The sequence below is a fragment of the Bufo bufo genome, chromosome 6 (assembly GCF_905171765.1).
Source record: "Bufo bufo chromosome 6, aBufBuf1.1, whole genome shotgun sequence".
In the NCBI taxonomy this organism is placed as follows: domain Eukaryota; kingdom Metazoa; phylum Chordata; class Amphibia; order Anura; family Bufonidae; genus Bufo; species Bufo bufo.
The window spans coordinates 210,109,225-210,131,696 of NC_053394.1; the positions used below are offsets into that span (position 1 = coordinate 210,109,225).

Sequence of the window (22,472 nt, forward strand, 5' to 3'; positions counted from 1 at the left end):
CAATGCTCAGGTAGCCCGTGGCATTTAAACGATGCCCAATTGGCACTAAGGGGCCTAAAGTGTGCCCATAAAACATCCCCCACACCATTACACCACCACCACCAGCCTGCACAGTGGTAACAAGGCATGATGGATACATGTTCTCATTCTGTTTACGCCAAATTTGGACTCTACCATTTGAATGTCTCAACAGAAATCGAGACTCATCAGACCAGGCAACATTTTTCCAGTCTTCAACAATCTAATTTTGGTTAGCTCGTGCAAATTGTAGCCTCTTTTTCCTATTTGTAGTGGAGGTGAGTGGTACCCGGTGGGGTCTTCTGCTGTTGTAGCCCATCCGCCTCAAGGTTGTGCGTGTTGTGGCTTCACAAATGCTTTGCTGCATACCTCGGTTGTAACGAGTGGTTATTTCAGTCAACGTTGCTCTACTATCAGCTTGAATCAGTCGGCCAATTCTCCTCTGACCTCTAGCATCCACAAGGCATTTTCGCCCACAGGACTGCCGCATACTGGATGTTTTTCCCTTTTCACACCATCCTTTGTAAACCTTAGAAATGGTTGCGCTCTAGCATAGCAGTCTATGATTCTAATGGTACCTTTGATGTTTGATTGTGAAGTTCCCCCAAGGCAAAAACTGACTTTTATTCATATGTAAATTAGGGCTCGCAAGTGCCCAGGGCAGCGTTCACCTCGTTGGAGCCCAGGCTGTTCTGCCTCTTTTCGTCATATCCCCGCCCCAGCCTCTTCCTCTGCCCACCCCGCTCTTCCTTTGCGTCCTCCTTCTCTGCAGCGAGATCCCGCGCCTGCACTATCCATTGCTTGGCCGGGGCAAGCGCACTGCGATGCCCATTGTGGGCACGGCATCGCAGTAGCTACTACGCATGCGCCAGCCAACGGCGAGAAACAGCGGCGAGGAGGCGGACCAGAGACACCCACAATGGGCATCGCAGTGCGCATGCCCCGGCCAAGCAATGGATAGCGCAGGCGCTGGATCTCGCTGCAGAGAAGGAGGACGCAAAGGAAGAGCGGGGCGGGCAGAGGAAGAGGCTGGGGCGGGGATATGACGAAAAGAGGCAGAACAGCCTGGGCTCCAACGAGGTGAACGCCGCCCTGGGCACTTGCGAGCCCTAATTTACATATGAATAAAAGTCCATTTTTGCCTTGGGGGAACTTCACAAGCAAACATTAAAGGTACCATTAGAATCATAGACTGCTATGCTAGAGCGCTATGTAAGCGGTCTATTAGGTCAAAATCTGGTGACAGACTCCCTTTAAAGACAGAAGAGATGTGGGCTGCACGAACAAGTGGATTAAGGTGAGTTAAATTTTTTTATTTTATTTTTTACCCCTCCAGCCCTATTTTACTTTGCATTCTGTATTCAGAATGCTATTATTTTCCCTTATAACCATGTTATAAGGGAAAATAATACAATCTACAGAACACTGATCCCAAGCCCGAACTTCTGTGAAGAAGTTCGGGTTTGGGTACCAAACATGCGCGATTTTTCTCACGCGAGTGCAAAACGCATTACAATGTTTTGCACTCGTGTGGAAAAATTGCGCATGTTCCCGCAACGCACCCGCACCTTTTCCCGCAACGCCCGCGTGAAACCAGCCTTAGACCTTTTTCTATACCTGAAACAGACCTGTCCCCTTCCCTGTCCATGCCACGGCCACAATTTTAGACCTGGTGTGAGCAGGGAGAAGTTGTAGATTGCGATGCAACCTGCACCTGAAATACGCCGAATATAGGCGTATCTCAGCTTAATAAATGACCCCCTTAATTTCTATGCAAAGGAAGCAATGATCTTTATGGGAACAACAAACTTTGAATCAGGAGACCGTGATGAAACTACCAGTTTATTTGGTTTATTACTCGGGTACATTGTGACAAATGCTCTTTAAATACAAATCTCAAATTGATGGTTATTTTGACCTGGTCTCCACCATTACTCTATCATGTTGCTGCATGGTCACCACGGGGGGGATACAGGAGAGAGAGACAAGGAGAATATTAAAGGGGTTGTCTCATCATGGACAATGGGGGCATATCGCTAGGATATTCCCCAATTGTCTTAGACCTAGCGATATGCCGCCATTGTCTATGATGAGTCAACCCCTTTAATGCTGATGCTTGCGACACACTTTGGTTTTGAATATATATGCTGGAAGAAAATGTAAGTGCATTTTTATTTTTAAGGCCTTGCTCAGTACATGTTGTTCAAGGGATGCATTAATGAAACTGATACATTAGCCTGGTTTCTGTCCAAAGCTTCTAAATATGCAGTAATTGTGACTAGGTCTGAATAGTGATACACAGTACACAGACCAGTGAGGGGCACAACTGTGTTTCCTCCTGCAATATAATGGAGCTACAGTAGTCCACTTGACGCCTGAGTTAAACACATAGTGAGTGATTCTTGCATTTCAAAGGCACAATGTGCTTTCCTTGGAGAGAGTCAGGAGGGGGATGAGAACCAAAGGCTGTTGGAAACCTTTTAATTAGTACTAATTACCTCAGAAGAACACGTTGGGGGCGTAGAAAGGATTTGTGTCAGCGAACAGGGAGATCAAAGATTGCGTTGCTAGCATTTTAATCTGTTGGCTATAAAAATAAGGATGAGCTGATAATAGGGCCCGAGAGAAAGTAAAACTTGTACCATGGACCATTGTGTTTTCCTAAGGCCACTTTACTGCTCTTTTATTTTCTATTACTGTATTTTTAAAAGGAAAGAAATAATATAACAAATGCAGTATGAGAGTCAACACATCCCATAATATACATTTTTGTTCTTAGTGCTTTTATGGAAGCTTCAGATAACATATCTATCATACTGAATATTGTATTTTGTTGGTAATTAAAGCTTAGAAGGGTTCTCACATCCTTAAGTGGGTTGTCTGGTTGATATTTTTTTTATTGTTCATAGATTAGGAAATTATGCACTTTTCTAATGTGCATGTATTAAACATTCTACTAACATACCTTTCTTATATAGGTACAGTAGGCTCCTATCTTAAAAAAAAAGTGGTATAACCAGAAGATTAGTCCGTAGCAATGCTTCCCATGGGCTAACATAGACTAAACATGGTGTCAGTCATGTAACCCCTAGTATTTGGTTATCTCTGTCCAGGGATCAGGTAATTACAGAGGAGCAGAACCTCCAGCAGCATCCCATCATATCTGTCAGGGCCTGTGCAGCTCTTACATTATACTTCCTGTCTCCTCTGTGGACAGTTTTTTTTACAGATAATTTATTAAAGGGGATGTGGAGTGTAATGACATTGATGGCCTATCCTCAGGATAGGTCAACAATATCGAATATTTTGGAGGTCCAACTCTTTGCACCTCTGCTGATTAGCTGTTTGCAGAGGCCACAAGCGCTATGTTCCCTTCAATGTTTAAATGCACGCCGTTTAGATGGTTGTGGTTGTGCAGTGTGATTTCAACTGTACATTCCATTCACTTGCATTGTAATTTTTGGAGGGTGACTGCAAATCATCCCTTCCATAACCAGCGTAACTCCAATGTGTTCACGTTTCATTTGTGGGTTGTCTGATCTTTCCTTCTGCATAGTATGTACTATACCATGCACCTCATAGTAAAGTACATACTACCTTTCAGATTCATAAAGTAGTAAGTAGCATAGAGGCTTATTGAACAATGGGGTTCAAAAAATCCATGATCCTCTAGAACAGTGGTGGGCAACCTTTTTTTTCAACTGAGCCAAATCTCGCCAAAACCACGATTGAAATTTATTTTGAGAGCCACATTTTTAAAACCGAAAATACATAGGATGGTACACTGTTTTTAGTTTCAATAAGTTTTTATTGAGAATATTGTGCATGCAAGTATCCACATAGGTCGGGTACTGTGGGACTCTTTGCACCGGCCCTGTCACGTGGACGTGACCAGAGCCTGTGCAAGGATTTTTTGGCAACACAAGCGAAGCTACATCTCGGTGACCCCCTTCTCCCACCGCCCCGCCCGCAGCTCACCTGGTCCTGGTTCTGTCTGCAGCAGCTGGCTTCTCCTCTGTGTGGTCCTGATATCTTCGATCTGGTTTGAGGACTGTACTTTTCGCCCTATAAGATGCACATAGGTTTTAGAGGAGTATAATCAGAAACAATATTTTCCATTATACCTCAGGTCAGACCACCAATCAGACCCCCAATGTTATCATACCTCAGATCAGCCCCCTATATCAGCAGTCAGCACCCCATCCATCATGCCCATGTCAGCCCCCATCCATCATGCCCCCATGTCAGCCGTCATGCCCCTATGTCAGCCGTCAGCCCCCCATGTCAGCACCCCATCTATCATGCCCATGTCAGCCGTCAGCACCCCATCCATCATGCCCATGTCAGCCGTCAGCACCCCATCCATCATGCCCATGTCAGCCGTCAGCACCCCATCCATCATGCCCATGTCAGCCGTCAGCACCCCATCATGCCCATGTCAGCCCCCATCCATCATTACCCCCCATGTCAGCCATCAGCCCCCCATGTCAGCCATCATGCCCCCCATGTCAGCCGTCAGCACCCCATCCATCATGCCCATGTCAGCTGTCAGCCCCCATCCATCATGCCCCCCATGTCAGCCGTCATGCCCCTATGTCAGCCGTCAGCACCCCATGTCAGCCGTCAGCCATCAGCCCCCCATGTCAGCACTCCATCCATCATGTCCATGTCAGCCGTCAGCCCCCATCCATCATGCCCCCCATGTCAGCCATCATGACCTTATGTCAGCCGTCAGCACCCAATGTCAGCACCCCATCCATCATGCCCATGTCAGCCGTCAGCACCCCATCTATCATGCCCATGTCAGCCATCAGCACCCCATCATGCCCATGTCAGCCCCCATCCATCATTACCCCCCATGTCAGCCATCAGCCCCCCATGTCAGCCATCATGCCCCCCATGTCAGCCGTCAGCACCCCATCCATCATGCCCATGTCAGCTGTCAGCCCCCATCCATCATGCCCCCCATGTCAGCCGTCATGCCCCTATGTCAGCCGTCAGCACCCCATGTCAGCCGTCAGCCATCAGCCCCCCATGTCAGCACTCCATCCATCATGTCCATGTCAGCCGTCAGCCCCCATCCATCATGCCCCCCATGTCAGCCATCATGACCTTATGTCAGCCGTCAGCCCCCCATGTCAGCACCCCATCCATCATGCCCATGTCAGCCGTCAGCACCCCATCCATCATGCCCATGTCAGCCGTCAGCACCCATCCATCATTACTCCCATGTCAGCCATCATGCCCCCCATGACAGCCGTCAGCCCCCATCCATTATGCTCCCTAATGGGGGACAATGTTGGAGTCTGCACCATCGGGGGGGTGACATGATGAGGGACAATGTTGAAGTCGGTACCTGATATATCACTGGGGTCTGGCTGGAGTGGGGTCGGTCTGGTCCTGGCTCCAATCTCAGCTGGCTCTGCCTTAAGGTGTCTTCTCCAGAGTCCAGACTAGAGTCCAGCAGGGTCGGCCAAGTTCCAACAAGTCGTGCCTCAGTGTTACTCTGTGACTGTGTTCTTCTGCTGCCAGCCTGGAGGGGCAGCTTTTACAGGTCATAGCAGACAGAGCAGCTCCGCCTCCTCGCCTCCCTCCGCCGCGGCCCCACTGACAGTCAGTGACGCCTCCTTTGGCCTGAGCGCCGCACGGCACACATGTAGGCAGGACAGCCGCAGGCTGCCGCCCCCGAGAGGAGGGAGGGGAGCGGGCGCCGGGCACACAGAACAGTGCTCCAGACTAAAAAAAAATTCCAAGTAGCCATTGGCTCCTGAACTGAAAAATTTAGGAGCCAAATCAAATTTTTAGTTGCCAAATCGAAACTGAATCAAAATTTTGGTATCGTGACAACGCTACGCCGATCAGATCGGCGTAGGGTTGTTTTGAAACCAAAATTTTGATTCGCTTTCGTCACCATAAAAAAGTATTGTGATACTCAATACCGTGCAAAAAAAAAAAAACAACAAAAAAAGCTGTGTGCATTTCGCATTTTATGAAACATTCGGCCCATAATAGAACAGTCCTATGCTATTTTTTGGGGTGACAAGGTGACTAAAAAGGCTATGTAATATGTTTATTTATTTATTGTTTATATATTTTATATGTAAAATTGGGAAAGGGGGGATTTAAACTTAATATTTTAAAGTACTTTCACATTAGCGTTTTTCATTTCCGGCACTGAGTTCCGTCACAGGGGCTCTATACCGGAAAATAACTGATCAGTTTTATCCCCATGCATTCTGAATGGAGAGTAATCCGTTCAGGATGCATCAGGATGTCTTCAGTTCAGTCATTTTGACTGATCAGGCAAAAGATAAAACCGTAGCATGCTACGGTTTTATCTCCGGCGAAAAAAAATGAAGATTTGCCTGAATGCCGGCTCCGGCATTTTTCCCCATAGGAATGTATTAGTGCTGGATCCGGCATTCAAAATACCGGAATGCACCCGCACTAAATCCGGACCCATTCACTTCTATGGGGCTGTGCACATGAGCGGTGATTTTCACACATCACTTGTGCGTTGCGTGAAAATCGCAGCATGCTCTGTTGTGCGTTTTTCGCGCAACGCAGGCCCCATAGAAGTTAATGGGGCTGTGTGAAAATCGCAAGCAAGTGCGATTTTCACGCATGGTTCCTAGGATGAAAGTCTATTCACTGTATTATTTTCCCTTATAACATGGTTATAAGGGAAAATAATAGCATTCTGAATACAGAATGCTTAGTACAAGGTCAATATAATAAACATTGGTGGCGCAGTGCGCCCCCCCATCACCCCAATATAATAAACATTGGTGGTGCAGTGCGCCCCCCTCAATATAATAAACATTGGTGGCGCAGTGCGCCCCCCCCCATCACCCCAATATAATAAACATTGGTGGCGCAGTGCGCCCCCCCTCAATATAATAAACATTGGTGGCGCAGTGCGCCCCCCCATCACCCCAATATAATAAACATTGGTGGCGCAGTGCGCCCCCCCTCAATATAATAAACATTGGTGGCGCAGTGCGCCCCCCCCCATCACCCCAATATAATAAACATTGGTGGCGCAGTGCGCCCCCCCTCAATATAATAAACATTGGTGGCGCAGTGGGCAGTGCCAATGAGGGTTAAAAAATAAAAAAATAATTAACTCACCTCCTCCAATTGATCGTCTCCTGTTCTTACTTCTTTCTAGTTTCTTCAGGACGCAGGACCTGTGGTGACATCACTGTGCTCATCACATGATCCATCACCATGGTAATGGGCCATGTGATGAGCTCAGTGACGTCACCACAGGTCCTGAAGAAACTAGAAAGAAGTAAGAACAGGAGACCGGCAGCTACCTGATCAACTGGAGGAGGTGAGTTAATTTTCTTTTATTATTTTTAACCCTCATTGGCACTTCCCACTGTGCCACCAACGTTTATTATACTGGGGGAGGGGGGGCGCACTGTGCCACCAACGTTTATTATACTGGGGGGGGGGGGCGCACTGTGCCACCAACGTTTATTATACTGGGGGGGGGGGTGGCGCACTGTGCCACCAACGTTTATTATACTGGGGGGGGGGGCACTGTGCCACCAACGTTTATTATACTGGGGGGGGGGGGGGGCACTGTGCCACCAACGTTTCTTATACAAATACAGGAGGCGGGTGCCGGAATCAAATAGCCGGCACCCGACCTTTGTGACAGGGAGCTGCGATCAGCGGCAGTTAACCCCTCAGGTACCGCACCTGAAGGGTTAACTCAACTGCAGCGGATCGCAGCTCCCTGTCACAGAGGTCGGGTGCCGGCTATTTGATTCCGGCACCCGCCTCCTGTATTTGTATTAACAGGTCAGTTTTCTTCATTGGTGGCGCAGTGGCCACAGCCCCTCCCCTCCTCCTCCTGCCTCTTCTTATTGGCAGCGGCGGGGGCAGCAGCAGCACAGGGGGGAGGGAGAGACTCCTCCTGCGCTGCTGAGAACGATCATCTCCTGTGCCCGCCGCTGTATTGAGCAGAGCTGCGGCGGCGGGTCTAGTCGCTAATGGCATCTGGAGCCCTGCAGAAGAGCCGCATTAAAGTGTGTAAAGAGCCGCATGTGGCTCGCGAGCCGCGGCTTGCCGACCACTGCTCTAGAAGATAACCTCCTATTTGGTGTCTTCAGTAATGCAAGTCTTCAGTATCTTGCTATTGTTGTTGGCAAAATTGCTGAGTCATCATGACTCCTGTAGTGTTGGTGTAGTTGTTATAAATTCATTAAAGGGGTTATCCCACAAAAAAAATATTTTACAGTTTTCAAACAGTACCTGGATCTGAATACCTTTGTTATTGCATGTAATTAAACAGTTAGCATAGCCACTGAGATATTCAATAAAATTTATCTGTATAGCACTACCTGCTGTTTGTTTTTTTCTTCTTTGTTGTGCTAACTGATATGGTTGCACATGCACAGTTTCGTCCCTCAACTGCCTCCAGAATTGTGATAGGGAGAGCATGGACACGCCCCCTGAAGTGCAGCAGAAAAGATACCCCCTTGAGCTGTCAGCTTGATATAAATCTAGCAGAGCAATGAATGTGGAGATCTCTGGATCCATGTGAGGTACAGGTCTGGTTTTACATGGTAACATAGTTTAGGCCGAAAAAAGACATCTGTCCATCCAGTATAGCCTGTTATCCTGCAAGTTGATCCAGAGGAAGGAAAAAAAAAACCTGTGAGGTAGAAGCCAATTTTCCCCACTTAAGGGGGGAAAAAAATTCCTTCCCGACTCCAATCAGGCAATCAGAATAACTCCCTGGATCAACCACCCCTCTCTAGTAGCTATAGTCTGTAATATAATTACGCTCTAGAAATTCATCCAGGCCCCTCTTGAACTCTTCTAGTGAACTCACCATCACCATCTCCTCAGGCAGAGAGTTCCATAGTCTCACTGCTCTTACCGTAAAGAATCCTTTTCTATGTTTGTGTACAAACCTTCTTTCCTCCAGACGCAGAGGATGTCCCCTTGTCGCAGTCACAGTCCTGGGGATAAATAGATGATGAGAGAGATCTCTGTACTGACCCCTGTTATGGTTATACATAGTAAATTAGATCTCCCCTCAGTCGTCTTTTTTCTAAAGTGAATAACCCTAATGTTGATAATCTTTCAGGATACTGTAGTCCACCCATTCCAGTTATTACTTTAGTTGCCCTCCTCTGAACCCTCTCTAGCTCTTCTATGTCTGCCTTGTTCACAGGAGCCCAGAACTGTACACAGTACTCCATGTGTGGTCTGACTAGTGAGTTGTAAAGTGGTAGGACTATGTTCTTATCACGGGCATCTATGCCCCTTTTGATGCAACCCATCATCTTATTGGCCTTGGCAGTAGCTGCCTGACACTGGTTTCTACAGCTTAGTTTGCTGTTTACTAAAGTTCCTAGATCCTTTTCCATGTCAGTGTTACCCAGTGTTTTACCATTTAGTAAGTACGGTGACTTGCATTATTCCTTCCCATGTGCATAACCTTGTCAGTGTTAAACCTCATCTGCCACTTATTTGCCCAAGCCTCCAATCTATCCAGATCCCTCTGTATTAGTATACTGTCCTCTTAATTACTTTACACAGTTTAGTGTCATCTGCAAAAATTGATATTTTATAATTGTGCAAGCCTTCTACAAGATCATTAATAAATATATTGAAGATAATAGGGCCCAATACTGACCCCTAAGGTACTCCGCTAGTTGCATTGACCCAATCTAAGTGTGTACCGTTGATAACCACCCTCTGTTTTCTATCATTGAGCCAGTTACTTACCCACATACAGACATTTTCTCCCAGTCCGAGCATTCTCATTTTATATACTAACATTTTATGCGGTACAGTGTCAAATGCTTTGGAGAAGTCCAGATATACGACATCCATTGATTCGCCGCTGTCAAGTCTAGAGTTTCCAGGCTCTGTTTTTGGGCCCTTTTTGAATATTGGCACCACATTTGCTATGTGCCAATCCTGTGGAACACTCCCTGACAGTATAGAGTCCTTAAATATCAGAAATAAGGGTCTGGCTATGACATTACTTAATTCTCTTAGGATACGGGGGTGTATGCCATCTTCTCCTGGCGATTTGCCTATTTTAATCTTTTTAAGACGCAGCTGTACTTCTTCCTGGGTCAGACAGGGCACATTTAATGGGGAATTAACTTTTACATTCTGCATTTCATCTGACAGTTTATTTTCCTCAGTGAATACAGTGTAAAAAAAAAAAAATTGTATAGCCTTTCTTTTCTCCTCATCGCTCTCTGCAACTCCCCCCTCATTACTCTGTAGAGGGGCAACACCTTCAGATTTATACTTTTTACCATTTATATAATTGAAGAACATTTTAGGGTTAATTTTACTCTCTTTGGCAATTAATCTCTCTGTCTCTAGTTTAGCTGCTTTTATTTGTTTTTCACATATTCATTTTTTTTTCCTTATAGTTTTTCAGTGCTTCCTCGCTATCCTCCTGTTTTAGTGATTTAAATGCTTTCTTTTTGTCATTTATTGCTTTATTTACAGTTCTATTTATCCACATTGTTTTTTTCTTGTTCCTTAACCTTTTATTCCCATAAGGTATGTACCTCTCACAATTAGATTTTAGGATGCTTTTACAAATATCCCATTTTGTGCCTGTATTTTTATTTTTGAGGACTATGGCCTCTCTTAGTTGGCTAAATTTAGCTTTTTTGAAGTTTGGTATTTTTGTTCCTCCTTGAAGAAACACTCTTTTGAATGATAATTGGAAGGTTATTACTTTATGGTCACTATTTCCCAGATGTCCCCCAACCTGCACATCTGTTGTTCTGTCAGGTCACTGCGCTCATCACATGGTCCATCACATGATCCATCACATTGGTGATGGACCATGTGATGGATCATGTGATGAGCGCAGTGAAGTCATCAAAGGTCCTTTAGCCAGGTCCAGAAGAAAGAAGAGGAGATCCGCTACGCGACCAAGTGGATGGGGTGAGTTAAATTTATTATTTTTAACCCCTCCATCAATATTTTACTAAGCATTCTATATTAAGAATGCTATTATTTTCCCTTCTAACCATGTTATAAGGAAAAAAAATAAAGACAAATCCCCATCCCGATTGTCTCCTAGCAACCATGCGTGAAAATCACACCGCATCCGCACTTGCTTGCGGATGCTTGCGATTTTCACGCAGCCCCATTCACTTTTATGGGGCCTGCGTTGCGTGAAAAACGCACAATATGGAGCATGCTGCGATTTTCATGCAACGCACAAGTGATGCGTGAAAATCACCTCTCATGTGCACAGCCCCATAGAAATGAATGGGTCCGGATTCAGTGCGGGTGCAATGCAACGCATTGCACCTGCGCAGAAAACTCTCCCGTGTAAAAGAGGCCTTACTGAAGGCTAATAGCAATTCAGTCATAACTTCTAGTACAAATAATAAAGTAATGTAGCAACATAGAGTCATACGAATAAATGCTCCAGAATTATTATTACATGGGGAATACATGAAGCTATTAAAACAGGCATATCAGGAGCGGTGAAAGGTCCTCTTTAAAGGAGTTCTCCGGGAATTAATAAAATGAAAATAGTTATATATTACTTTATTTTAAATATATTCCCAAATACCTTTCATTAGTTATAATAGTTTGTTTTGTCTACGAAGCAATAATCAGGAGAAATAAAATGGCCACTTCCCTATTAATACACACAAAACCTGTCCAAATCACACAGGAGGACAAGATATTTTATAGCACTGAGCTAAAGAGTTGCCTCATCCTCCTCTCCTACTTGTCAGGGATTATGATTCTGAATACAGATGATAAGAACTTTAGCTGAATCTCTGTAGGAATGGAGTTCATGAGGAGAGGTAAAGAGAGGAGGGTGAGGATATGGCTAATGAGCAGCAGCACTTGTATGCAGTCTCCATTACCACAGTTTGTCCTGTTCGTCCTCTGTGTACTTCATGTCTCCTCATGAACTCCATTCCCACAGAGATTCAGCTAAAGATCTTATCAGCTGTATTCAGGATCATAATCACTGACAAGTAGGAGAGGAGGATGAGGCAGCTCTTTAGCTCAGTGTTTTAAAGTAATTTGCCCTGCTCTGTGATCAGTACATATTTTGTGTGTACTAATAAGACGGCAACCATTTTATTTATCCTAATGATTGCTCCCTAGACAAAATGAGCCATCATAACTAATGAAAGGCATTGAAAAATATATTTATAATAAAGTAGTAATTAAAAATATCAGGCAGCACGGTGGCTCAGTGTTTAGACAACTGCATGGAGTTTGTATGTTCTCCTTGTATTTGCGTGGGTTTACTTTGGATACTCCAGTTTCCTCCCACAATCCAAAGACATACTGATAGGGAACTTAAATTGTGAGCCCCATTAGGGACAGCTTGATGCTAATGTCTGTATAGTGCTGCGGAATATGTCAGCGCTATGTAAGTGCATAAAATAAATAAATTAAAGGGTTTTCTGCCATTTTAATACTGATGACCTTTCCTCAGGATAGGTCATCAGAATCTGATCGGTGGGGGTCCAACACCTGGGACCCTCACTGATCAGCTGTTTTGATAAGGCACTGATGCTCCTTCTGACAGCTCACCAAGCACAGCATCATACATTGTACAGTGACTGTGCTTGGCATCGCGCTCAGCCCCATTCACTTGAATGGGGCTGAGCTGTTTCTAGGCCACGTGAATAAAAAAAATCTTGGAAAACCTCAAAGTATTTACAGTTTCTTAATTCCCGGTGGATCCCTTTAATGAGATGGGACAACCCCTTTAATGAAATACATCACCCAGACACTGACCATATCTGAATGATGTGTTGACTGCATATTGTTCTAACACTGAAAGAAATTATTCCATGTTGAAATATTGGAAAATTAGTCTTAATTTATTTGGACACTTTGTGTAAACTATATAGTCCATGAATGGATAACTCTATTTTACTTTTATTATTATGTTTACTATTTCAGTTAAATTTTTGCATTTTATTTTCCATTGTCATAGTATTTTTTAAAGGGAACCTGTCACCGGGATTTTGGGTATAGAGCTGAGGACATGGGTAGCTAGATGGCCGCTAGCACATCCGCAATACCCAGTCCCCATAGCTCTGTGTGCTTTTATTGTGTAAAAAAAACGATTTGATACATATGCAAATTAACCTGTGATGAGTCAGAGCTTGAAAATATGACTCTTCTCTGGTCACACAAGTAAGATATGACTCTTATGTTAATTTGCATAAAAGGCGGGAAGTACAAAAATGCATAATACTTATTGAATTCGTCTGCAAATGAAATTAAAAGTGTAATTTATATGGTTAGGGTAACACAATGAACATTTAGAAATGCTCAGTGAGGGTAGCATAGTAGGGGTGACAGGTTCCCTTTAAAATAGTTGTCATATGAGCAATACTTGCAATGCAATTCAAGATGACATCAAATCCACATTAAAAGTACATTTAGATAAATGGCTTTCTCCCTTAGAAATACCTTCCAGAGGTGGTGGGTTATACAGGGGATATAATGTCGGCAGTAAGGTTGTTATGCAGGAGCTGACCTTGTGCCAAGATATCTTCCTTGCCAAAAACTTCAGTCACATTCCTACCAACTAGAAACCTCTACTGATCTCTAGTCATTAATCAAACCAGAGAGCTGTCTTGACCCAGGCTACTTCCCTTTGAAGTGTGGTGTCCTCTACTGTAGAGAGGGAATAATTTGCTGCCTGATTCAATGAACCATCAGCGGAGCAAGCAGACCTAATGACATGTGAGAATATTAACCTCCCAGCACACAGAGCTGTGAATCCTTACTGGCAGTCTATAACTCATTCGTCACACCCAGCCTACCTTTGCCTATGTTGCTGTCTCTCTTCTTCAGTCATATGGTGAACCTGGGGACCAGAAGAAGGAGCCCACAGTCTACAAAACTAATTATCTTCTGTCACAGAGCTCACAAAATGTAGCTATAGGTTTGAGCGGCCAAGTGACTTCTAATATTGAGAACAGTTCAAAAATGCTGTGCTGGTGGATGTCTGGATTTTGCATGACAGGTATCTGTGAGCAACCTGACAGGCGTCTTATTACTGCAACTTGCTATTCTAAGGATTACAAAACAACTTAACACCTTCATAATTTCTGCAAGCCAATGTTCTACAATGCATTGAATCGTGCTGTAGAATAAATGTTTATCCAATAGTTTGCAAACAATGGGGGTCATTTATTATTCGTAGTACACAACTTTTTGTTGTAATTTTGCCACAGACACGGTCTGAAAGGAGTTTTTCTGCCGAATCTGTGACTTTCCCCCCGCTCAAGCCACTTTTTCGAGGTGGTGGAAAAAGGTGTGTGGCATGGGTGTGGAAGAGGGCGTGGCATGGGTGGGGAAGAGGGTGGGCCAGCCCATCTCATTCATCATTTTTCACCCCAGTTTATGTAGTGGAAAATGATCTTGAACTACACCAGCCAGGGAGCTGACATACTTTTAAATCATGTTGCATGGCTGGCTGCACCTCTTGTCAAAGTTATGCAGAGGCCTGTGCCTCTACATAACTTTGGCACATCCGGCACCATTGCCTGGGTATTAAGACTGTCGTCTAAATCGATGGTCTTAATAAATGACCCCCAGTGTGTATAATCTTCACTGTGAAGAGATATATTTAAACCATTTACCATTTGTTTGCTTATTCATGGCCTTGGTCCACCTTGAAGCTTTGCAGATAGAAAAGCCCATTAGAAGCAATCGGAAAATCAGATGCTCAGCCACCTTCTAATTCTGCAGTCTAGAGGTGACAACAGGCATCGTTCAATTAATACTATAAGGGAAGGGATGCAAATGAGCTCTTAACAAGCTCTGTCTCTAATGCCACCAGATGTAAGGCAGCTATCCTGTAAGTCAATGTTTAGCTCTTAAAATAAGCCTTTAGACATGACTTGGATATTAAATAAGCCAGCACCTCATCTGCAGACAGCTGTTTCGGGGTGATTGCCCCTCATCAGTGCAGAGCAGAGAATACTGGCTTAACTGTGTGAGAGGCCTGTGCTATAGGCATGGTCTAGCTCTAGAGCTTTTATACAACATTTCTGTTTAGTGCATATCAAACACCTCCCTCATGGTTCCTGAAAACTCCCTTACCACTTTTCTAGTCTAAAGCTCCTTTCACACCAAGTACATGTGATCTGCTCTCTTGTTCATCTTGTTAGATTAAAAGACAACCAAAAGTATTAGGGAATGTTTCCCCTTTCTCTAGAGCCACGCTCGGATCCTACTTTGGTTCTAAAATAGAGTACAGAAGACTAGATCTCCCATAAGTGGCGCAGAGGGTGGGGGGGTGGTCTTAACGGGTAATTGTGAGCCATTCTTGTGTATCATCTAATAGGCAGTAGGACTCCTCCTCCTCCTCCTCCTCCTCCTCCTCCTTCTCCTCCTCTTCCTCCTCCTCCTCCTCCTTTTCCTCCTCCTCCTATTCCTCCTCCTCCTCCTCCTCCTCCTCCTTTTCCTCCTCCTCCTTTTCCTCCTCCTCCTCCTCCTCCTTTTCTTCCTCCTCCTCCTCCTCCTCCTCCTCCTTTTCCTCCTCCTCCTTTTCCTCCTCCTCCTCCTCCTCCTTTTCCTCCTCCTCCTCCTCCTCCTTTTCCTCCTCCTCCTCCTCCTCCTCCTTTTCCTCCTCCTCTCCCTCTCATGTGCATAATAAATATTGGGACATTGACACAATTCTAACATTTTTGGCTCTACACACCACCACAATAGATTTGAAATGAAGTGAACGAGATGTGCTTTAACTGCAGACTGTCAGCTTTAATTTGAGGGTATTTACATCCAAATCAGGTGAACGGTGTAGGAATTACAACAGTTTGCATATGTGCCTCCCACTTGTTAAGGGACCAAAAGTAATGCGACAATTGGCTTCTCAGCTGTTCCATGGCCAGGTGTGTGTTATTCCCTTATTATTCCAATTACAATGAGGACATAAAAGGTCCAGAGTTCATTTCAAGTGTGCTATTTGCATTTGGAATCTGTTGCTGTCAACTCTCAAGATGAGATCCAAAAACCCATCAGAGAGGTAGCAAAAACATTAGGCGTGGCCAAAACAACGGTTTGGAACATTCTTAAAAAGAAGGAACGCACTGGTGAACTCAGCAACACCAAAAGACCCGGAAGACCACAGAAAACAACTGGTGGATGACCCAATTATTTTTTCCTGGTGAAGAAAACACCCTTCACAACAGTTGGCCAGGTCAAGAACACTCTCCAGGAGGTAGGTGTATGTCTGTCAAAGTCAACAATCAAGAGAAGACTTCACCAGAGTGAATACAGAGGGTTCACCACAAGATGTAAACCATTGGTGAGCCTCAAAAACAGGAAGGCCAGATTAGAGTTTGCCAAACGACATCTAAAAAAGCCTTCACAGTTCTGGAACAACATCCTATGGACAGATGAGACCAAGATCAACTTGTACCAGAGTGATGAGAAGAGAAGAATATGGAGAAGGAAAGGAACTGCTCATGATCCTAAGCATACCACCTCATCAGTGAAGCATGGTGGTGGTAGTGTCATGGCGTGGGCATGTATGGCTGCCAATGGAACTGGTTCTCTTGTATTCATTGATGATGTGACTGCTGACAAAAGCAGCAGGATGAATTCTGAAGTGTTTTGGGCAATATTATCTGCTCATATTCAGCCAAATGCTTCAGAACTCATTGGACAGCGCTCCACAGTGCAGATGGACAATGACCCAAAGCATACTGCAAAAGCAACCAAAGAGTTTTTTAAGGGAAAGAAGTGGAATGTTATGCAATGGCCAAGTCAATCCCCTGACCTGAATCCGATTGAGCATGCATTTTACTTGCTGAAGACAAAACTGAAGGGAAAATGCCCCAAGAACAAGCAGGAACTGAAGACAGTTGCAGTAGCGGCCTGGCAGAGCATCACCAGGGATGAAACCCAGCGTCTGGTGATGTCTATGCGTTCCAGACTTCAGGCTGTAATTGTCTGCAAAGGATTTGCAACCAAGTATTAAAAAGTGAAAGTTTGATTTATGATTATTATATCCCATTACTTTTGGTACCTTAACAAGTGGGAGGCACATATGCAAACTGTTGTAATTCCTACACCGTTCACCTGATTTGGATGTAAATACCCTCAAATTAAAGCTGACAGTCTGCAGTTAAAGCACATCTTATTCGTTTCATTTCAAATCCATTGTGGTGGTGTATAAAGCCAAAAATGTTAGAATTGAGTAGATGTCCCAATATTTATGCACCTGACTGTAGTTTGTAAGGCTGAAAAAAGACATCTGTCCATCCAGTTCAGCCTGTTATCCTGGAAGTTGATCCAGAGGAAGGCAAAAAAAAAAAAAGTGAGGTAGAAGCCAATTCCTTCCCGACTCCAATCAGGCAATCAGAATAGCTCTTCTCCAGATTACTATAACCTGTAATATTATTACCCTCCAGAAATAGATCCAGGCATCACCTATAAAGCCCCTGTCTAAGTGTACAGGTTGTACATACAGCTTCTGGCAGATTAATAAATAATTACAGAGTATTCAAGGGCTCTTTCACACTTGCGCTTTTGTTTTCCGGCATAGAGTTCCGTCGTCAGGGCTCTATGCCGGAAAAATCCTGATCAGGATTATCCCCATGCATTCTGAATGGAGAGAAATCCGTTCAGGATGCATCAGGATGTCTTCAGTTCAGGACCGGAACGTTTTTTGGCCAGAGAAAATACCGCAGCATGCTGTGCTTTTTGCTCCGGTCAAAAATCCTGAACACTTTCCGCATCGATGGATCCGGAATAATAGTCCATTGAAATGTATTATTCCGGATCCGTCCTAACATCTTCAGTTGTTACGACGCAACGACGGATCCGGAAGTTGCGTCTGCGCCAGGAAGTAGGAAGGACTTGGCTGGCGCGAAAAGAGACTGATCCGGAAATCCTGAAGCCAACATCAACGACGGATCCAGAAAAAAAACTTTGATGTTGGCTTCAGGATTTCCGGATCAGTCTCTTACCAAAAAAGCCGGAAAGACGCATCCGGAAATAAAAAAATAATGCGTTCTTACGCGTTTTTCCGGATCCGGCGTGTAATTCCGGCAAATGGAGTACACGATGGATCCGGACAACGCAAGTGTGAAAGAGCCCTTAGTTAGATATCAGAAAGTTAAGTCACATGAAATTCGTCAACATGTAGCACCCTATGACATGACTGGAATATATTGAAATCTTGTGTCTCAAAGGACGTTAAAAGACTGTAAATGAGTGTAACATTTAGAATACTAAAAGATGGAGGCCATTAATTTGGCATTGTAAATGTAAGATGACTTGGTTGTCTTGGTAGTGCTATTATTTCATTCACAGCTTAAAATGTCCTGGACAACGTTGCATATTTATCTGTTACAGTTGGATATCCTTGTCACCTTAAGCGCTTATCCAAATCCTCCTCCCCTCTGCTAATGAGGGCGGAGAGTAACCAAACAGCAGTGATCATTTGAAATTAGCTGTGACAGAGAGCTTGATCATAATTATCTTAACGAGGATAGGGTTAATTACAGTGGAAACGAAAGGTTCATTCCGGTTTGAGTCAAAAGGAACATGAATGTGTTTTGATAGTTTGCCCTTGCCATTGAATGTTTGATAGGGATATTTCCCAGCAGGACTAATAAGAGAAGGGGAATGGGATCAGTGTTGAGGTTGGGTGATGTTCACATCTGGATTCATGCTTTCTTTTTACTGTCCTTATTGATAATTCTACCCTATATTAGATCTTCACCATAACATCACTATACAATAAATTGATGTAATTAAATCCAAAGTAATTTGAAGCTAGATTTTCTATGAAAGAAACTTGTTTGCCATATTATACTGTCATACAAATATTCTTAAAGGGGTTGTCTCATCTTGCCATTACTAAGCTGAGATGGGCCAGGAAACAGAAGAGAAGGTCAGCACTCAGCTGTTTCAGTAACTCCTATTGTAGTAAAGGGGAACTACAGTAACAGAGTAGTACAGCAAGCCATGATATCACCCTACCCTAAGATTCCTGTGCTATGCTGGTTCAGTAGCTCCCATGCTACTAAAACAGCACATCTCCACTATTTACCGGCCCCCTGGTGGTTGGTACTTAGTCCCATCTCAATTTAGACTACCCCTTCCATTCTTTACTTCTTTAATTCATTTATCAGAAAGAGATTTTGTGCTGCAGATCTATTTTGCTCACAGAGGATAGACTAGGCTGAATACAATTGTGTCCTCAGCCTTGGGCAAAACTAGACCTGGACAGGCTTACCAGCAGCAAACTTAAAGGAATCAAATGGTAAAATATGTTACAAGGTTATAATGTTGTTATGATCAATTCACATAAAACTTGAAAACCTTTTTAGTTATGTATGATATTATAATAATTAATATTATACTGCCAACAACAATTGCAAAGTAAGCATAATACTACCTTTATGCTTCCTGTCCCCAGTTCAGAGATTTTCTGGGGGAAAAAAGGCCACAAAGAGTTGAAAATGAACCATTCTCACCGTCACCAGTCCCCTGCTGCTGCTTTGATGAAGATCCTGCTCCCAATGCTCTTCACTGCTTGGTCTCAGCTTAAAGGGATTTGCACCTATGAAACTGGCTAATCTGGTGGCAGCTGAAGGCACCTATGTTTGTCCCATGTTCATATGTGCTAAGAAAAATTACGGTTTAATATGCGCCAATGAGCCTGTAGGAGCAACAGGGGCGTTACCGTTACTCCTAGAGGCTCAGCACTCTCAGCAACTGTCGAGCACTCTGCACTTTGATTTACAAGGCCAGGGAGTGTAAATGTGATTTGAAGTTGCAGAGAGAGTAGAGCCTCTAGGTCTAATTGGAGCGCCCCTTTTGCTCCCTAAGACTTCATTTTTTCAGCAATGCGGGCACATATGAACATGGGACCAACACAGATGCCTTCAGCTGCCAAGTGCACATGTAACAGGTCAGCCAGTTTCATAGGTACAAGTCTGCTGACAGATGTCCTTTTACAAGCTAAAAATGCCAGAACAGGCCCGCTCTGCCAGTCACTGTGATTGACTTGAATGGGTCTTTTCTGGTGTTTTTGTCACATCAAGCCAGGACCAAGAAGTGAAGAGACGCTGGTACTGGACCCCTTCCCCGACAAACCCCTTTAACTTTTTTAATAATCTGAGCATAGTAACATAATTGGCTTGTGGGTCCTCGGCCACAAGTTTTCAATCCACAAAGGGATTTATCAAGACTGGAATTTTCTACCATAAATTAAGCGCATCCTCCAGCAGACCGCACACCAAGAAAAAAATCTACACCAGATCATTTGTGCCACAAACGTTATATAAATGATGAGAAATCTGCCAGATGGCCCACCACCATACCACACCTCTGCCATGCCCCCCTTTTTGGAAAGTGGTGGTGGTGGGGAGGGTAAAATGCTATTTGCACAATAACATTTTAAAAAGTTAGTCTTTTTAATGCCAGTTTTCTGGTGTACAGGGATGATAAATGTCCAGGTTTGTCGCCAGCTTACCCTTCCGTGTGCTCTCAGGATCTGTGGTGCATGGACTCTGCTTGTAAAGGTGGAAAACTAAAGTAGAAAATAGTCCAGCATCTCAGATTCCATAAAGTGGTGCTTTATTCAAAAAAAATCCATACATAACAAGTGTTGCAAAAAGATCCAAAAATACCTACGCGTTTCAGACAACCTCCGCGTCCTTACTCATGGCATTAAGATAGATCTCCCCCAAAATGCATCAAACAACTGAATGTAAGTGGGCCACCTACAAAACATTTATTATTCTAGTCTTGTATATTGCCATGGAGATTTTATATTAACATATAAATAGTATTGATATCCAGCTCACAAAGAAATAACGTAACTACAGGATGCTTGATAATCCCTTGTGTTATCTTCACTAATAGTATTTACTGCTTTGATCTTCAGATGAAAATTGGGCATCCAGTGGCTTCTGATACATTTCAGAATTACACTAGGTCCAATAGACTGCTGGAATGAAAACATTTATTCGAGCAACTCCTGAGGTATATGATTGACTTTACCTGAGAAGCTAATAATATTACAGGAGTACACTTTCCAAATTCAAATTCCACTGTTTATTTTTAACCCTTGAAATATTCTCGTCCAACGATGTGTGATATTTGGCTTTTGTTTGATGCAGGCACATTCATTTCTTCTATTGAACTTCAATAAAAAATGCCTTCTGTCTGGTTAACATTAACCACTTACTTTGCCAGATTATCTGGCGGCCAGTTGGTTAATGCAGAAGGTCTGCTCAGAATTATTTACTATAAATGCTTGCGTGTCAGGCTATTTCTGAGCCTTCCTGCTGTCACTGTTGATTTATGCTATGTCCTTGCAGTGCACAAATATGTGCTATTGACTAGACATGATGCACTACTTGCCCCAGAGGACCTTGTGTGAGCCCAGAAGTGGGCAACAGGTTAGACAAAGATGGAAGAGAAAACATTTATAGCCAGTAAGTTATGCTCAAATATGAATGAGTTAAACTCCAAATTATACCCTCAAATCCTATGCTCTATTTATTGATGTTGCAGGGGAGCAGACAGAAATGGGTGGCTGATATTTACTCAGGCATGAATGATGGATGACATCTTAAATTTGTGCCCAGGGATTGAAGGTGAACTGTGACAGCCTTATTTATCTTGGGAATGAAGGTTGGGTCCAGGAAAGACTAGGTGCTTGGAGATGCCAGACATTGACAAATACATCTCACTGGCATTTTGGGCATTGTCCTTTTCCCACCCTTACTTTCTCTTTCTCTTCTTTTTTTTTGTACATTATGACTAATGTTCAGGTGAATCTTTTCTCTTGCTGGATTTATCTTCTATTCTGCAGTATCTGATGATACCTGACATTTTGAGGCAAAAAGCAGAGGTGCAGTAAGTAACACATATGGGATGAGAAGAGATGTGATTCAAGTGCAATTAAAATAGACCCCTGGAACAGGGGGTGGGTGTGGACCCACTGTGCCAACTTACCTAAGGACGTTGTCCTGGTGGTTCCCTGGTATTCAACCTTTAACCCTATGCAGGGAACCAACTAGGCCCCTACCTCCTGGAGTAGTCCTGGTGTAGTTTGCTGCTGGCCCACAGGAGTCAGAGACACTGGTGTGAAGCACCAAGGACTTAAGCAAAAAGCGTAGTCTGAACACATTGCAAAGTCAGTACTTGCATATTCCCAATAGCAATTCCAAGGTCGGGGCAGACAGAGTACATGCGTAGTCCAGGTCGCAGTTCAAAGGTCGAGTAGGCTGCAAGGAGCAGAATCGGTAGACAGGTAGGGTATGGTACCTGGGTATAAGAGATCACCTTCACTGGTTACAAGAGACAACCCCAAAGCTCAGATGAGGAGGTGAAACAACTGCACATCTACGGAGACTGATCAGCAACTTAGCCAGCACCTTGACTGGGGCAGGAGGAAAGCATTAACGGGGTTGTCCGCTTTTTTATATTGA

The 22,472-nt window shown here is 43.9% G+C and overlaps 1 protein-coding gene across 1 annotated transcript in view; it reads left to right on the forward strand.

Moving 5' to 3' along the window:
* The window catches only part of LRMDA (leucine rich melanocyte differentiation associated), a 1,445,047-nt gene that overhangs the window by 836,522 nt on the left and 586,053 nt on the right, over nucleotides 1–22,472 (forward strand). The window lies entirely within an intron of this gene.